The sequence below is a fragment of the Anser cygnoides genome, chromosome 4, assembly GCF_040182565.1.
Source record: "Anser cygnoides isolate HZ-2024a breed goose chromosome 4, Taihu_goose_T2T_genome, whole genome shotgun sequence".
Classification (NCBI taxonomy): Eukaryota; Metazoa; Chordata; class Aves; order Anseriformes; family Anatidae; genus Anser; species Anser cygnoides.
In genome coordinates this window covers 59,930,711-59,948,207 of record NC_089876.1, presented here as the reverse complement: position 1 = coordinate 59,948,207, position 17,497 = coordinate 59,930,711, and the positions used below count along the sequence as shown (strand labels likewise).

General features: G+C 38.5%; 1 protein-coding gene across 12 annotated transcripts in view; it reads left to right on the top strand.

Moving 5' to 3' along the window:
* The window catches only part of SORBS2 (sorbin and SH3 domain containing 2), a 160,082-nt gene that overhangs the window by 56,152 nt on the left and 86,433 nt on the right, over positions 1-17,497 (top strand). The window lies entirely within an intron of this gene.

Here is a 17,497-nt window from a genome sequence, read left to right as displayed (position 1 = left end):
AGAGTGTTTGTATATTAGAAGTTAGAGGTGAAGTCCTTAAAATAAGTGGCTAAACTGAGGTTTTCAGAGCACAGAAGTTTACTGAGAAGAGGAATGCGGGAGTCTTGCCTGTCTGTTCCAAGTACCTACTTTTACAACAGTATTCACTGCATTCAGTTCAAAATGCCATCATTTGCTCTTTTAGAATATAATTCCTTAATTGTAGAATTATATGTTCAGAGGGAAAAAGGAGGAGGGGTAGGTTGCATTGTTTTGAGATAGCGCAAACAAAACTGTGTTTCTTTTGAAGCACGCTCTCTTTGCATAGTGAAGTCAGGAAGCTGTTACGCACACTTGCCAATATGGAAATAGTACTTCTGGAATGGGAAAAGATTAAACCAGCAATACCAGTCTAAGAAATGTAAATGGATTTGATAATCATTAATAAGTACAATGTATTTCAACCTCATAAGCTATACTAAAAACTGAATTTGAACATGGAGAGAAAAAAACATGACAAAACTGTGTTGTAATAGGGACTGATAGTTTTTGATACAACATTTTTGACACAGGTCTCTTGAATTTTATAATGAAGTGACACTTTGGATATTTTTGCATGAAAATGAATACTGAAGTTGTATTAAATCATTGAGGATGGTCTGGGTATGAGACTTTAAGACAAATGCCAGTCTATTATGAATGTATTTATCACAAACCAAAATCGTAAAGTATCTGAAACAACAAAACTCAGAAATTATTTTAGAGCCAGCGAACAGCCTTCATCTGCTTCACGTTGCTTCCACAAGCAAGCCTTCAAACACAGCGTTCAAAATGTCACAACGTGTCCTGTGTCTGCTTTCTGTGGACATTTTTGTCATTGTTGTTCTGTCACCTTCCATTTGCTGTATGGTAATATAACAAAGTATGCTGTCCTCCGTTTTAATGTTGACAGGCCATAACAAATTGTGATTTACCCAAGAACATGACCTGTAGGCATGTACTTCAGTGGGTGCTCATAGATCACTTCTACAGAAGTAGTTTGTATTTGCATAGTTTCTTAAGGCTTAAGTTAGAGAACAAGAAAGCCCACGTTATGTTTTGTGTCATAAGTGGTGAGAGAAGTTCTGTAGCATGTAATTTCTACTTACGCACAGGGCTTTTTTCTCTGAAATGCTTATGAATAAATGTGCAATGGCTAAGGAGGTGGATCCTAAGCTAGGGTAAAGGGACACCGTTGACCTCAATTGAACTTCACTGGCTTATAACAAGGGAGGAAATAGCAGGAAGTATTTGCATTCTTCACTGTTTCTGAGACTGGAAGTTAGAGAAAAGAGGTGTGGCTAGGGGATGGACAGACAAAATTCTGTGAACCTTAAAGAAAATGGTTTATTTGTACGACTTTCTTATTACTAATATTATCCAAATAGGCTTTATTAATACTAATAGGCTTTTGTTAATACTAAGCACTTACTTTTCACTCAACTCATTTAAGCAGTGATTGGTTGTCATATAAACGAGATTGATACACTGCTCTTTTGCAAAACTTTTGAGGCCATCAAGTTTAAGCACTTTTTCCTTACTATTTGAGCAGAAAATGGAGGCCGTGGTGCTACATGCTTACACCAAGTGCAAGTTTTCGCCTTGGAGGAATTTAGTATGCAGCCTTTAGTTCTGTATGCTCATGGAAACAAAGAGTGACTGACCAGTGTTTGTACAAGTGCAAAAATTTAGGAGAGGTTTGCCTGATAATCGCTAGAAACAGTGTGTGTGATAGCTGGCTTAATTCCATAGTTACGGGTTGTTAGGCATTGGAATAGGTTGTCCAGGGAAGTGGTTGAGTCACCATCCCTTGAGGTCTTTAAAAGACGTTTAGATTTAGAGCTTAGTGATATGGTTTAGTGGAGGACTTGTTAGTGTTAGGTCAGAGGTTGGACTAGGTGATCTTGGAGGTCTCTTCCAACCTAGATGATTCTGTGATTCTGTGTGAATTGTGATGGAGGATATAACTGAGGTACACATTTTTGTCTTTCTTGATGATTAAGAGTAATCAGTATTTGCCAGCCAGCAGTGAGGCTGTAAGAGGCAGTCGGATGCTCAATATATAATCAGAGTGCCAAGGGCAGGAGCAGATACCTGTTCTTGGAATTTGCAGCTCCAGTTCACTCAAAATTCAGAAGCATTTGCTGGTTCAGGGTTTATGCACTTGAGAAAATTCAGTGTGTTTTGGATGATGTGGCCCCAGTCAATAATTCATTGCTGATAAATTTGTAAGGCCTTATCTTCTACTCTACTTCTTGTTTATGCTGATGTCCCTCAGCTGAAATCAGTACGGAGCAATCTTGCAGTAGAGCATAGATCAAGCTTATAGCTTGCCTTAGACATCTACAGAGGGTTTATCAGTATCTAATACTGTGTCTGGTGATGGAGTGTTCTTTAATGTGACTTCTGAGAATTGCAGACTTTCTTATTGCCAGAATGAGTAAGAAATCCAAATGTCTTCAACTGGTGTTAAATAAATGCTATCATAAGCAAGGGGAAGGATTTGCTTGCATAAGGACTGTGTTTCATTAAAATATTTTATTGAACTTCACTTGGTGCCCTTAAAAAGTTTATGGATTAATGGTGACTGGTTCACTTTCTGCAAGTTCAGGATGTACAATAAATTCACTGACCCGATCACTGGAGCATTTCATGAAGCTGTCATTCTTGAGAATGCCTGCTTTTCGTTATTGTAGGTTCTAGGTAGTCTTGGCTGATGTTGCCTTCATTTACTTATTACAAGGCAGAGAACCCCCAAGTTCTTCATATTCTCTGCTGTATCTTTTCAAGGGCAACACATGTATTCTCTAGGCATGATCCGTTTGTTGAAGATATATGAATCAATTCTTCAGTCTACCAAGGGGATCTGTCCTGCAGTTGTATTTCACCTAGGGTCAAGAGAAGTTTAAAATACAAAGGAAGGAGAAGCTTACTTCTCTATCCATCTGCCATACAGATCTTACTGCTTCACGTGAATATTTATGTATTTATAAATGCAAGTAAATTTCAAAAATGCATTTATAGAATTGAATGATTGAGAAATAACAGAATTCTAAATAATGTTGCTACTAAATGCAAAGTCATAAGAAGCAGATATAGAACATATTGAAGTTACCATATTTTCATATACGTAGCCCATAGATTTTTAAAAGGTGTTTAACAATTTACTAATCTTCTCTATAAGACCCCAATTTGCAATATATTGGAAATTTTACCCAAAAGCTTTCCTTGCCCCTGCCTTTTTCCTCAAGTCATCCTCCTTACAGTCATCTCACTTTCACTTGAATTTAATATCCTATTGGATTCAGTCAATTTTTACTCTTAACACTCCTGGGAGTAAATGTGGTCATTCATCTCTACAGATCTGTGCATTTCTCTTCTGTCTGCAGAAAATCCAACACTGGTAATTCTAAAGATGCTGCACTGTGTTGTGAGGATCACTGGGCTGCTGCTTGAGTGCCTCTGTAATGTCAGTGCTGGGGTGCACTTCAGAAAGCTGCTGCGTGACCCAGCATGCCTTCCTGTCAAAATACTCGTGTTTTTTGTTTTTGTTTTGTTTTTTTTTCTCATGGCTAGCCTGAAAGAAGGAGTCAAACTGCCATTGCAGCGGCAGGCTACAGAATCGTGTTCAAAATTCCCTGTTTACATCCAGTTGAGGGATGAAAGCAACAGAAGGGGTCATGGACCCAGCCTACAGATGTGCTGTGCAGTTCACGGTTCTCTGTGTGTTGTCTGTTGACTGTTTTGTTTGTGATATGCAACTCTAATGCTGATTTTTTTGCAGATCAGAATTTATGGCTTGTTTTAGGCAACTAAACTGACAAAAAAACAACTAAAATTCATTCACTACTTGTAGTTGTAACCTGGAAAAAGTACAAAAAAAAATTATTTATTTTTTGAGTCTAATTTGTTGATAGTTGTCTGATTTGTTTACAGTTAAGTTTCAATTTCTCAAGCTATTTGAAATAGCTCTACAAAGGAAAAAATACTCTAACTCATGATGCCACTTAACAACCAATGTGTTAATTAAAATCATGGAATGTGATTTACTGTAATGACCAGTTGGACACTATGGTAGCTTGTACAGACTTGTGTGAAATATGTGTTAAATTTGAGGCCTGTTTCCTTGTCATGTGGGTGTGGGTTGGCATGCAGTTGAAATCACTGGTGCTCTAAGTAGTAGTGAAATTTAATGAGCAAGTAACAGGGGCTTTTAAAATGACACATTGCAATGCACTGTATGGTAGGCGATTGTAGTTATAAACTATAATTAAGTGTGTGGGAACTGAGAACATCTGCTAAGGGAATGCTGCTTACTGTTGCCAATTTTAAAAAAAATGCTGTAAAAGTAGTGTTAAAACATCATATGCAGCATATTAATTTGAGGACATAATTTTAATAATTGTTAAGTAAACCGAGGTGTAGTTTGTGAAGGAAAACATTCTGTGTTGCTCCCTGACATTATCTATCCTCCTTGTTATTCACACTGCACTCAGCGAGGTTAAATAGCTGGTATAATAGCAAGGGATGTAACTGATCTACACATTTTCCTGAAACAGATACCATCTTGTGTGCTAGCACTCCATGAATTAGTTGAGTGACGCTTACAATGCGGAACAATGTAGCCCTGAATAGCACTTGTGGCAGGGTTAGAGCAACTGCTACTGCTGCAGGTACATCTGATAACCTTGAAGTCACGTTACATTGAAGACCAGTACTAAACCCACTAAAGAGTCAGTAGAGGATTCCTGTTAGCTTCAGGACTCCTGGGGAAGTAGCCCTGGCAAAGTTTCACTAGCTTGTTTAGAAAGCAAAACAAGCAACAGCATCATGATACAATTGAAAGAAACTTGGTCTTAAGACTCAAAAATATTCAAACTTGTTTGAAACTGCATTATTAAACCTTGTGAACTGGTTGGAGTAGACTGGTAGTACCAATTATTAATGAAGTAATTCAGCATATCCTGGTCAGAGATGTTTGGCAAGAAGTAGGGGCTGGGTTTCTACAATGTAGTTATTTTGCTCACATTAAAAATTCTGGTGACCTATAATTTAGCAAGTTTAGGATCTCATTGGCTGGAATACAAATGTAAACTTCAAGCCGGCTTTGTTAGGCATGTGACTTTTACCTCCCTTTCCAAAAACTGTGTGCCTCTGAAAGATGTGCTTGCAGATGCTCAGTAGAGATTTAGTGAAGTCAGAATATCTGGAGATCCATTCTCATTGCACATGAACAGAAAATTAGAACTGAGTATTGAATGCTTCTGAGTGCCAAGGGTAGTATAGGGAATGAGTGGGACTGTTCATGTAACTGCAACTGCAATGAATGCTAGAGCTAGCTGAAACTAAGGTGACAGTGTTTGCTGATCCTTCAGACTCCCCTATAGACCAGACTTGAAGGGGAAAAGCTGCCAGGCTTGAAGACCGAGGGAATGAGAGCACTAGACTGAGACAAATTGCTGCTGGCAGAGGAAGGGGGAGTTGGTGAGGGGTGGTGATGGGAAAATTGGCATTTAAGCAAGTTCGACACACAAAGGTAAGATTGGCTAGGAAGGAATGGCTGAGAACTTGAGCTGAAAGTTTATTGTAGTTGCCTAACTTTGTTAGCAAGCAGATGTGAAAAGGTGGAGGTTTGTCTAGTGTTTATAGAGGAGTGATTCAGGTATCTGTGGGGATCAGATAATGCAACTCCCGTGTTTCCTCTTCCTTCTTTCAGGAGGAAAAAAGACACCTAGAAGGTGTTGCAATGATCCTAAGAAAGGCTTGCATTACTGTTCTGAAGTCTTAGGGTATGAAATGCCAGAATTAAAGCTACCTTTGCTGCTTCAGTTTATCCCCTCTCTATGGATGCAGTTACTGCAATAGTTTTATATCCTATTGTTTCTGCAAAGCTGTGGCCTCATCCAGAGCACAAGCTGGATCTCCTCATGGGATGCAATAGTTTTCTGATAAACTGGACCCAAAGTATCTTCAATTCAATTACCCAAAGTTACTGAAATTGTTTTCATCTTCAGTCTGGCTTTTGCTTCAGTGAGAATACAATAGCTTTCTGAGCCAAAATTGCTGTGGTGAAACACATAGCTGTTCCAATGATCAATATTCAAGGCAAGCCTCAAGAAAAATTAACTTATAAATGAGGTTCGGGGCTCTGTGCTGATCTACCATTATTAGGTCAACCATTGCATAGCTTCTTACAAGAAGAACATCATTCTTTTTATACACAGGCAAATTATTTTTTTTTAAAGCAATCTGAAGTTTTATGTTACACTGTTACAATTCCTAAATTACAGCTTTTTAATTGTTATGTGTATGTATAGATTGAAAGATACGGGCATATGTGTGTATGTGCAAGCATGTTCTGCGTATGTTTTTTCTCACTAGAAAATACTGAGGGTTAGTCTTGGTTCAAAAAAAAAAAGAAAGACTTACAAGTATTCCTTAGAGACAAGTCTTTTTGTTCTGCAGAATGTGTGTGGTCAGTGCAATTAAGTCCTCTTTGAGCTGAATGAAAATTCCATTTAAATATTCTGGAGGTTATTATGTCTTTGTCATGACTGATAGAATGATTTATTATTCAACCTATTGTTATTTTAGAGTCAGAACTGAGAAGAGGCAATCTTGTGTTGATAAGGGATGATCTTGTCTCTGACCTTCACTGTCTGCAATGCTGAACCAATGCACTGAGTGGTTTCTTTCTCATTTAAGAGCAGTAAGAATAGCAAGAGTGAGTGTCACATGATAATGTTTTATTCTCAAACTGGAAAATCAGATACCAGAGTAATACATTCAGATAAGGTACATATAAAAGCATGAACTGGGCAAGGCATAATAAAGTAACATTATTCATGATAAAATATTTAACTAAATAATTTAGTATTTAACCCATTAGTGTGTGTGTGTGTATATTTATATATATAGTCCTGTATTTCAGAGAACTGAGAGGGCAAAATTAATCCTTTGATTAATAAAGCCAAATTTGATAAATATAAATTTGGCACTTACAGAAATGAATGTTACTTGCAGGCAGAAAATATGAACTTTATAAAGTATAATAGATAACAAATATTTGGTTTTGTGGATAACCATTTCTGTGATAGAAACCTTATATTGTATAGTTATTACTTGGAACTGTAATAGTAATAATCTTGGGAAATACTTTCAAAATTTGTTTATACTTAAATTTTATTTCAACAGCGTAGGTAGAGTTTTGTGGTTGTCGAATTTTTGCAGTGAGTTTATTATCAATTATTTAATGCCTTCTCTTAGCAGCTGATTGGTTTTAGCAGCTACTATTTGTCCAGTGATCAAAGGAATGGGTAGGTATGGTTAATGAAACTTCAGATATTTCCTTTGTATTTGATGAACATTTAGGGGAAAAAAAGTCTTTATTTTGCTGGTTTTCTTCTTTATTATTTTCTTGACCATCACTGCAAGTATCTGGAATTCATGTTTTCTGGTTAAGTAATCTCTTTAGCTGATCTTTTGAAATCTCGTAACAACGTTGTTTCCTATAGGATTTTTACCGTGCCTTATTATATGTGCTATCACAGTACGTAAGGACCTCTAATCAAAGACCAGCATCCCATTGTCTATAAGATGTAGAGACGAATATAAATTAGCATCCTTTCCCAAGAATTTATAATTCAAAATGAAAAAGAAACAGATGAAGGTAAAAACAAAAATGGAAAGAATCAATGGTGATTCATATTAGTAGAAGGCAGCCTCTACCCACTTGGGAAAGGCTGCATCTTAGCAGAGACTGAGATCCCATTTAGTATGTCTGTGGAAACAGCCAAGTGGAGACAGTCCCTCTCCTAAAGTGACAAACACAGGGGCAAGAGCAAGCTAAGCTCACAAATGTGAAATGCATGGTAGTGCCTTGTTATAGGGGATAATCTGCTATACCATATGGTACCTGGCCTAAAGGAGCCTTGGACCATGTAAGACTGCTTGATAGAATATCCCAGTTCTGTCCTTGAAATGTCCCTAAAAAGTTAAAATGACAGAAGAATGATTGGAATTCATAAAAATAAACTGGTCCAGTATTGATTTTTTTTATTTTTTAAGTATACAAGTAGATTTCATTGGCATGTGAAATCATATCTATTTTAGAGTGGCTGTAAGTTTAATAGTGCAACCATTTCAAGAAACCTCCTCCATAAACAGATCTCAACTTGCAGCAAATGGGAACATAGACATCCTTTGTTTTCTTGGTCTTTTGCTTAGTGGGTCATTGGACAGTTCTGAGAAGATGGGACCTTTTCCCATGAGTTGTTTTCAGCAACAGGTTTTGATAACCATCAGTTAAGGGGCTGCCAGTCTCTCTCTTGCTGTACAGGTAGATTCCATTTCCCTTTCAAAGCCTTTTTTTTTTTCCAAGGTGCTCAGGTTTTCCAGGACACCTCAGTAACTCCTGCTTCATGATGAGAACCTGCTGTGATCCCTGAATTTCTCTAAAATGACAGAGCAGTCTACCTTTGGAATTAAAATTGCCAGTAGTGGGAATGTCTCCTAATAAAATGCATTGACAACTTAGTATAATTTCATGGTGCAATTATATGAAAGGCATGTGGAGAAGAAATGTTATATTTTTCCTCCATATTCTTAAGTGTATTCCTAGTTATTTGTAGATTCATATTTGCATGTCAGTCTTTTGTTAGCCTCTCAGATACCAGGCAATATCTCAGTCAGTTTTCTCCTGTGCTTGCTTGTTCTCTTTCCAGATGTTTCTGTCAAATACTGTAGTTTTTTTCCCAATTCAAAAATTATTTTCTTTCCTAGTGAAGACTAAGCATTTTGTATGCCTTTTCTTGTATTTTGTTTGAGCCGTGAATTTTAATGTTATGCTGTTCCTGACTTGCTCTAGGATCAGTAAAGGATGAGTTAAATAGCAGACATCTTAAGTGTGCTGGTGGGCAACAAAGAATTCAGACAGAGAAAGATGTGCATCCAATCTTTAAAAATTAATCAAACCTCTAGAACTTTTGAACTTCAGTTAGCAGCTAATTGGTTAATTACCAATTGTTAATTGGTATTAACAATTCTTAATAATGTGAGTTTAAATAGTTACAATTGCACTTGTTGGTAGTTCTTTCTTTGCTTTCTGTCTATTTATACTAGGAAGAGTTGTAGCTTTTTTGTTATTGTTGTTTTATCCAAGCAAGTTGGACTTCATTAGGTATGAAAGCAGTCAATGGTACAGTGCCTGTACCAGTGTTGCAAACAATAAAATCTTAGAATATCCCAAGTTGGAAAGGACCAATGAGGAGCATCAACTCCTGGCTCCACACAGGACCACCCAAAAAACAGACCATGTGTCTGAGAGTGTTGTCCAAACACTTCTTGAACTCTGGCAGGCTCTGTGCCATGATCACTTCCCTGGGGAGCCTGTCCCAGTGCCCGATCACCCTCTCGGTGAAGAACCTTTCCCAGCCTGACCCTCCCCTGTCCCAGCTCCATGCCGTTCCCTTGGGTCCTGTCGCTGTCCCCAGAGAGCAGAGCTCAGCGCCTGCCCCTCTGCTCCCCTCGTGAGGAAGCTGCAGGCCGCCATGAGGCCTCCCCTCAGCCTCCTCTGCTCAGGGCTGAACAAACCAAGGGACCTCAGCCGCTCCTCAACACGTCTTGCCCTCTAGACCCTTCACCATCTTTGTAGCCCTCCTTTGGACACTGTCTAATAGTTTTATGTCCTTCTTATATTTTGGCACCCAAAACCACACACAGTACTCAAAGTGAGGCCAGCACAGAGTAGAGGACAGTCACTTCCCTTGATCAGCTAGCAATGCAGTGCATAAACAGTAGTAGGTACATTATTTGGTGTGTATTCTGTGGGGAAAGGAGGCAAAGATATTTTAAATGAAAAATGATGATAGTGCACCCTGGGAAAGTGGAAAATATTAGTATCAGCAAAACATACAAACAGAAGGTTGCAAAGCTGATCTGTTTTTCATGTGTTGTACATGAGTTTTTCTGTGTTTTGAGAGCACACAGTATTACTGCTGTTGAATATTTTTTTTGTGTAAACAGTGAAGTCTCTAATGGGACCACAGTTATGCTAAGGAGAGCTGAGACTCTTCAGAAGCAGCCAAACATATTAAGAGTTAATGAGACAAACAGCAGGGTATAAGGCAGTTGTTACAGCATGGAGGAAAGATAGAAGTTTATAGCATCCAAGGTACTTCGAAGCATCTAAATGTTGAGTCATTTAGTCTGAACATTAACAGAAGCTGAAGAAATCATTGTTCCAAAAGCCAGCTGTGAATCTTGATGGGTCATATTTGTGTTTAAGCTCAGTGCCACTTAACTGTTACTTGATCTTTCTGCCATTAGTCTGATAGATGTCACAGAATCACAGAATCATCTAGGTTGGAAGAGACCTCCAAGATCACCAAGTCCAACCTCTGACTAACACTAACAAGTCCTCCACTAAACCATATCACTAAGCTCAACATCTAAACATCTTTTAAAGACCTCCGGGGATAGTGACTCAACCACTTCCCTGGGCAGCCTATTCCAATGCCTAACAACCCTTTCCATAAAGAAGTTGTTCCTAATATCCAACCTAAACCTCCCCTGGCGCAACTTTAGCCCATTCCCTCTCATCCTGTCACCAGGCATGTGGGAGAATAGACCAATCCCCACCTTGCTACAGCCTCCTTTAAGGTACCTGTAGAGAGCGATAAGGTCACCCTTGAGCTTCCTCTTCTCCAGGCTGAACAAGCCCAGCTCCCTCAGCCGCTCCTCGTAAGACTTGTTCTCCAGACCCCTCACCAGCTTTGATGCCCTTCTCTGGACTCGCTCGAGCACCTCCATGTCCTTCCTGTAGCGAGGGGCCCAAAACTGAACACAGTACTCAAGGTGCGGCCTCACCAGAGCCGAGTACAGGGGGACAATCACTTCCCTAGCCCTGCTGGCCACACTGTTTCTTATACAAGCCAGGATGCCGTTGGCCTTCTTGGCCGCCTGAGCACACTGCTGGCTCGTATTCAGCCGACTATCAACCAATACTCCCAGGTCCTTCTCTGCCAGGCAGCTTTCCAACCACTCATCTCCCAGCCTGTAGCTCTGCTTGGGGTTGTTGCGCCCCAGGTGCAGGACCCAGCACTTGGCCTTGTTGAACTTCATACAGTTGGCCTCAGCCCATCGGTCCAGCCTATCCAGATCCTCCTGCAGAGCCTTCCTACCCTCGAGCAGATCGACACACGCACCTAACTTGGTATTGTCTGCAAACTTATTACGGGTGCACTCGATCACCTCATCCAGATCATCGATAAAGATATTAAAGAGGACTGGCCCCTGTCACTGCAGATTGAAAGGCTACCATGTGACAACTAGTTCCCTGAGCAGCAAAACTGAAGAAACCTTATGTCTTTTCAGATCAACAGTGAATATATCTGCTCTAGCTTTTGCTTCACAGCTGTGCTCCTCACCCCAAGCTAAAATATTGTGATCATTTCACATTTTACAGCTCTTTGGTTTACATCAGTGTGGGTTCACAAAGTAGACCTGGATACACACCAACAAACCTAAACTGGAAGATGGGCTCAGGGAGAGTGCCTGGCATGCTTCCAACACTGAAAGACACCCAGTCCCCAGGGCCAGACTACAGCCGATCTGAAGTCAAGCCCCTCTGTGGATGTCACCCTCTGACACCTAACCTGCTCTTTTGCCATAGATCTTGATGCCTGCTTGCTAATGTAGACATACCCTTTGGCAATGAATCACACCAAAGCTGCTCTGGGCTCATCAGAGAATCCATGTGGGATATTGACATGAATGTCTTCATGTCTTTGGTTCAAGTCTTCACCTTTTCAGACAACAGAAATCTACTCCTTGGTAATTTCTGAAGATTACCTGGTATTTAACAAGTCTTCCCACCCACCCCCCCCCCCCCCCCCCGCCTTTTTGTGTCTGGGGTCATAAGGTATGTGCAACTATCCACACACAGCTTATAATTCCACCTTCCAGTATTATTCATTTGTATCTAATAATGCTAGGGTTTACCACTCATATGGCTTTGATAATATCTATATTCTTCATGGGAATTGCTCATAGAACATGTAAGCCTGTGATTTGGTAGAGACTCTTGGCTCTCTCAAACTTTGCCAAAATTGGCCATAAGTTTCAAATACTTAATAGAAGTACTGGTTTTGCAGTGTGATCTATTGAACTTATTCACTGGAATATTTTCATCCTTCTTATTTTTTAAGATATATCATCTTAGTTAATTTTTCCCATTACATTGTCTTTATGAGCATGTTACAAAAAGATCAGAACTAAATTTTGTTGCTTCAGCATACTTAAGAATATCTTATGGAATCTTATAGCACTCCACACATTGGTCTAGCTCTGTTAAATAGATGTAACATTACCTTACAGCAGTTCAGGGAAGCATATTTTTAACTTTAAAAGGCAAAAACAATGGAAGAAAACAGGAAAGAATTTTTGTTTCATGAATGAACACTATTTCCACTGATTCTAGTGGGAGTGGTGTTGACTCATGGAAAAAATACATATTGGAAGGAATTATACTTAGGTGGAGATTTAGGCATGTTTAGTCATTCTTACATGTTATGTATCTAGTAGAAAGGAGCAGGAACGCATTGTGTATCATACCGTATAAACATAGAAATTAATAATATTTGAAGCATTCAAGTGACCAGTAATTAGCAAAGTCCAGAAAATGAATGATGAAAGTAAAATTTGCTAATGCTTGACATGTCTGTTAATTATGGAAGGCTAATGAATCCACATTTAACCTTCACATGATGTGTTTTAAACAGAAACATAATTCTAATGCTATCTGGAGTTTGTGTGTTTTGAGAAAAACGGAGAATTAGTTGGATAATGCCTGTTTTATTTAGATCTTCTGGGAAATAAAAATTTGAGGTGAAATTCTAAAGAATGTCTAAAAAGATTGACAGTAACGTGAATTCTGGGTACATATGTTAAGTACTGCATTTAGTAAAACTAAGGTATTTGATCATGGTGAAATAATTGGCATGTCCTAATAAGACCTCTCTTCTCTCAGTGTTTTCCATATCACTCCAAAGTGTGATCTAGAAAGTTTGTGTATTGCTAGCACTACCTAGTACCCTCTTCCACTAGGGAGAAAATTGGGCAGGTTGCGTATAACAAGGTATTGAGCTAGGGGGCACAGTGAACTCCACTATGTTCTGGTAATCCAGCTGTTGAAATCTTTCCTCTGGGTATCTGTGTGTGAGCAGAACTGCTTTCTACCACCAGTCTCAAAGTACCATGTAAATTTCAGGTTGCAACAGGAATCTGTCTCTTGTATGGGCTCTGGCTCATCTGACAGGCTTGTTTGTGCATCTGCAACATTGAGATTTACCTGACAAGGGAACTGCCAAACTAACTGAGGAAATGAGGATGGGTAATGAGTTCCCGGCACTCTGTACTGAAGGTCTGTTTTGTGATGATGTCTGTGAACCCTAATGTTGAAGTTACTTTTCCTCAGCTTAGGCAAACTTAAGTACTTGACTGTACTCAAATAATCAGCAAGTTGTTCAGAAGTAAGTCATCAGCTAGTTTTGCAGCTTGGAAAATGTGACTCCCTTCAAATACTTTCATACACAGTAACAAAACAAAAAAAAAACTGAATTAGTGTGCTAAACATTAGGAATTTACTTTGCTGCGCTAAGAGAATGTATCTGCGCTGATAAAATCTAATGAAATTTAAAGTTCTAGCATTTTTAATACATAGTCTGGCAGTCCTGTTATGATACCAGTTCTACATGTATTATTTATCACTGCTTCTTGGTATAACTAAAATCAAATAATTCTGCCAGTTAGATTAACAATTCAGATAACTAGCAGAGCTCTACTGAATTCAGTAGGGCTGCACAAATTTGGCTCAGGTAGGTTAAGGTACAATATGTTTAATGAAATCATGCATAAAGAAATAGCGTCCTTTGAATGATCTTTGGTACTCCGTAATCACCTAAAAAACTCTGATTTCTTCTAGTCAATGAGTCAACTTCCTCCCTCCCAAAATGTTCACTTGCAGATGTGCTGCACAACTACTTCAGTGACATGGTGTCCTACGGTAATCTTAAATCATTTCCAGCCTACAGAATGAATTAATTTGAACAAACACTAAGTTCCTGTAAAACAACAGCAAAGGAGGTAACCAAAGGCTGGAAACAAAAATAACCAGCGCTGAAGGCTAGGAATTCACAATTTTAAAAACAGCAGTAGGTGCCTGAAGAAAAATGGAAGTCAGTAAGTAGAAGGAATTTTCTTTTTTGTCTATATATTTAAACCATGAAAATAATGGGAAAAAAATCACACCACCACAAACACAAGACTGGAATTATTAATAAAATATTCTCTAATGGCAGAGCTTTAAGCAGAACATAAGAGCAGCAGTTTGTCACCTTTCTTACTGTTGCAATTTGAACTCTTTTTGTATTCTCTTATACTTGCAGTTAAATTTTAGAAAAATATTTTGATGTTGAAGTGTCTGAGATGTGTTTTGAGATGACAGAAAGTATCAATTTAGAGCTAAGTGCAGAAGTTTTAGTTTGTTTTTAGTACACAGCTAGTCAAAAGAATACACATCTAGTAAAAATCATTCTACAAAAGGAGAAAATGTCTCAACTTCTTTCTCTACAGATCCCAATCTTATGAATATATAGGCGATTGTTCTTCTGTTCTCTGCTGCTTTACACGTGAAGAACATTTTGTGTACATCAGCTCCCTGTAACTTCCATGAGCAAACTGGAACCTAGGGAAAGTAGAAATTCAGATCAATTCAAAACCACTGTCATAGTGGAGTATTTGTAAGGGTTCTTCAGTGTCAAAGATGTTTTCCATGGGTATGTCACTTGCATTAAAAATGTGGGGTTGTCTTAGCTTATTGCATCTCTCAGCAAAAACCAAAATGTCATTGGTTGGATGTTTTTCACTTACATGCTCAAGAAACATAATAGAAAATGTCCAAGTTTATTTTGTAATTACTTTTAACCTGATGGCAATTTAAATACAACTGCTATTTTTTTCTTCCCATGCTGTATATGACCACAAAAATTGCTGTCAAGAACCTTCAGTTTAGAAACATGTAATCTTTCTTTATCTTCTCGTGGCTTTTTCTCTCTCATCAAGTATTTAGTTTATTTTCTTTGCTTTATGGAGAAACAGAGGAAAAGAAGAACACAATAATATTTTCTCCTCATCTTGCACTTATAGCATTCTCAGAGAAAAAATCTGTTAGGAAAACAGTCAAAGGCCTGGAAGGAAGTTCCAGTGTCATCAGATTTATTCTCCTTCCATCAGACAGACACATTTTTCACATATTTTTGCCTAATTCAGGCTCTTAATTTTGACCATAGCACTCCTGATAAATGCTCCAGACCTTAATGGCTGCCACGAATAGAAACTACCTTCTGATTTTCAACTTAGGTTTAAGACAAATAGTTAATAGCAGTTCTTGTGCCAACATTGTTCCTCTACTTCCTCAAGTTATGTCAACTCCCTCGATGTGTTTATAGAGTGTGATCAGCCATAGGCTTCTGTGATGGATTCCCCGGTACATGTTGCTCTTTGAACTCGTGGTCATGGGAGCTAGAACCACTTGTGGGTTTCAAGATGAAATCTCATCAGTGCCTTGAATAATGATGATTGCATTTTATTTGCTAGGAGAAGTAGGTTTATGTTGCAAGTTAGATACCTACCTGATTCAGTTTTAGTGATACTGTGGACAGTTGGAATACCTTCAAGTTTTTATCCCCAATTACAACCTAGTAAACTATGAAAAAATCATAAATCCAGCTTCCATTTTCATTCTGCTGTCCTTCCACACTGCTCAGAAATCACCTGTTTTCAACTGGAATGTAACTCATGCCCTGCTAGAGTGCTTGAGAAATTTTGTTTAACTAGCTATCCCTTTCCTACCTCAGAAAGAATCTGTGCCAACACAGATCTTTTCTTCTTCCAGTCAGTTAGACCAGCTTATGATCTCCTAGTCTTTTGTCTCCCCAGATGATTAAACTGAGCTTCTGTAGTTACAGGTTTCCCTGATCCTGTACTGACTACTCCTGAATACCATGCAACCTGCCTGTCACATTCCAGTGGATCTTATTGTTGTAGTTCTCCAACTACAGCTAAAAGTCTGAAACAATTTATTTTAAAATAGAGAGTAATAATATAATCAGCTTCATTATGTTCTAGAGCTTATAGTTATGATTGTTTTAGATACAAACATATATCAGAAAAGTACTATTTAGCACTGTTATATCTTTCAATGCCATTACCAGTGGTTAAATTCTACATCACTGTCAAGTCTCCCATTTATTAGGACTCAGCCTAAGTGAACGAATTGGCATATAAAATACATTGACCTATTACAGGGAAAAAAGCAGTAATGCTGTACAGTCTTTATTATTTGGGTTAAAACCACGTGCGCGGTAGGATATATAATCCTGCTTGGTAATAAATATATGCATGGAAGGTTTGTAGATCACCTACCATGTTTAAACTATGAATAAACAATCCTTGGAGTAAAATCTCTGATTGATTTGGCTCCTTACTTGTGCACATATTTTTTCAAGTAGATTGCTGCCTGTAGCTCAAGTTGTGAAAGAACATTAATGCACATCTGACACTTCTCCTCATGCAAACCTGAAAAGCTTCTGTCCCCTTCAAATATATGGGCACTGCTGGCTACCTAAGACAACGAAAATCGATCATTTTCCAGCCAGATCTCACACAAATCTATCCTGCTGCTGATCCATCTGCACTCTGTTATGTATGCCAATTGCTCCTCTCACTGAAAGTCCTTGGGGTGAAATTCATTACAAGGGATGATAACTGTGAAATGTGCATACTGGAATTTGCTTGAAAATGAATATAAATGTCAGATCAGAAGAGCATATTTTAATCCTGCTTTTTATAGTATCTTAAGGGATAAATAATAGGTAACTTAAAACCTGTTTAAAGTCATTGGTCCATTAACGCTTTCTGGTTGGTCTCTGTCATCTTATAAAGTTACCTTTAATAACTAGGGGAACATGTTTAGTTGGTTCTAGTCAATCAAACTCACAATTTACCACAGTACTCAGCACCAAGGATACTGTAATGTAGCAGTAGGGTCTGCTTTTGTTGGGAAAGAGGGATTGTGCATATAATACATATTTTCTGTTTGAGCCTCCTTCATGCTCTGACTATATTAAGTAGAATAGGTCAAGAATATTTTCAGACACAATCTGAATCCGTTTGGAAACTGCTAGCTTATTTGGAAGTGAAATGGCAATAGTCTGAATGCTCCAATTCAAAACATACCGAACAAGGTAAATTACCACCTTGCTCCTCAACTGACTTATAAAAACAATTTAAGAAAGAAGACAACCAGCATTCTGGAGTTTGCACGCTGGTTAGCTACACTGCTAGCGAGCCTGGCATTTCGAAATTGTCTACATTCCTGGGCCCAGAGCAGGACCCTGAAAGTAAGGTGCAAGCAGATAAT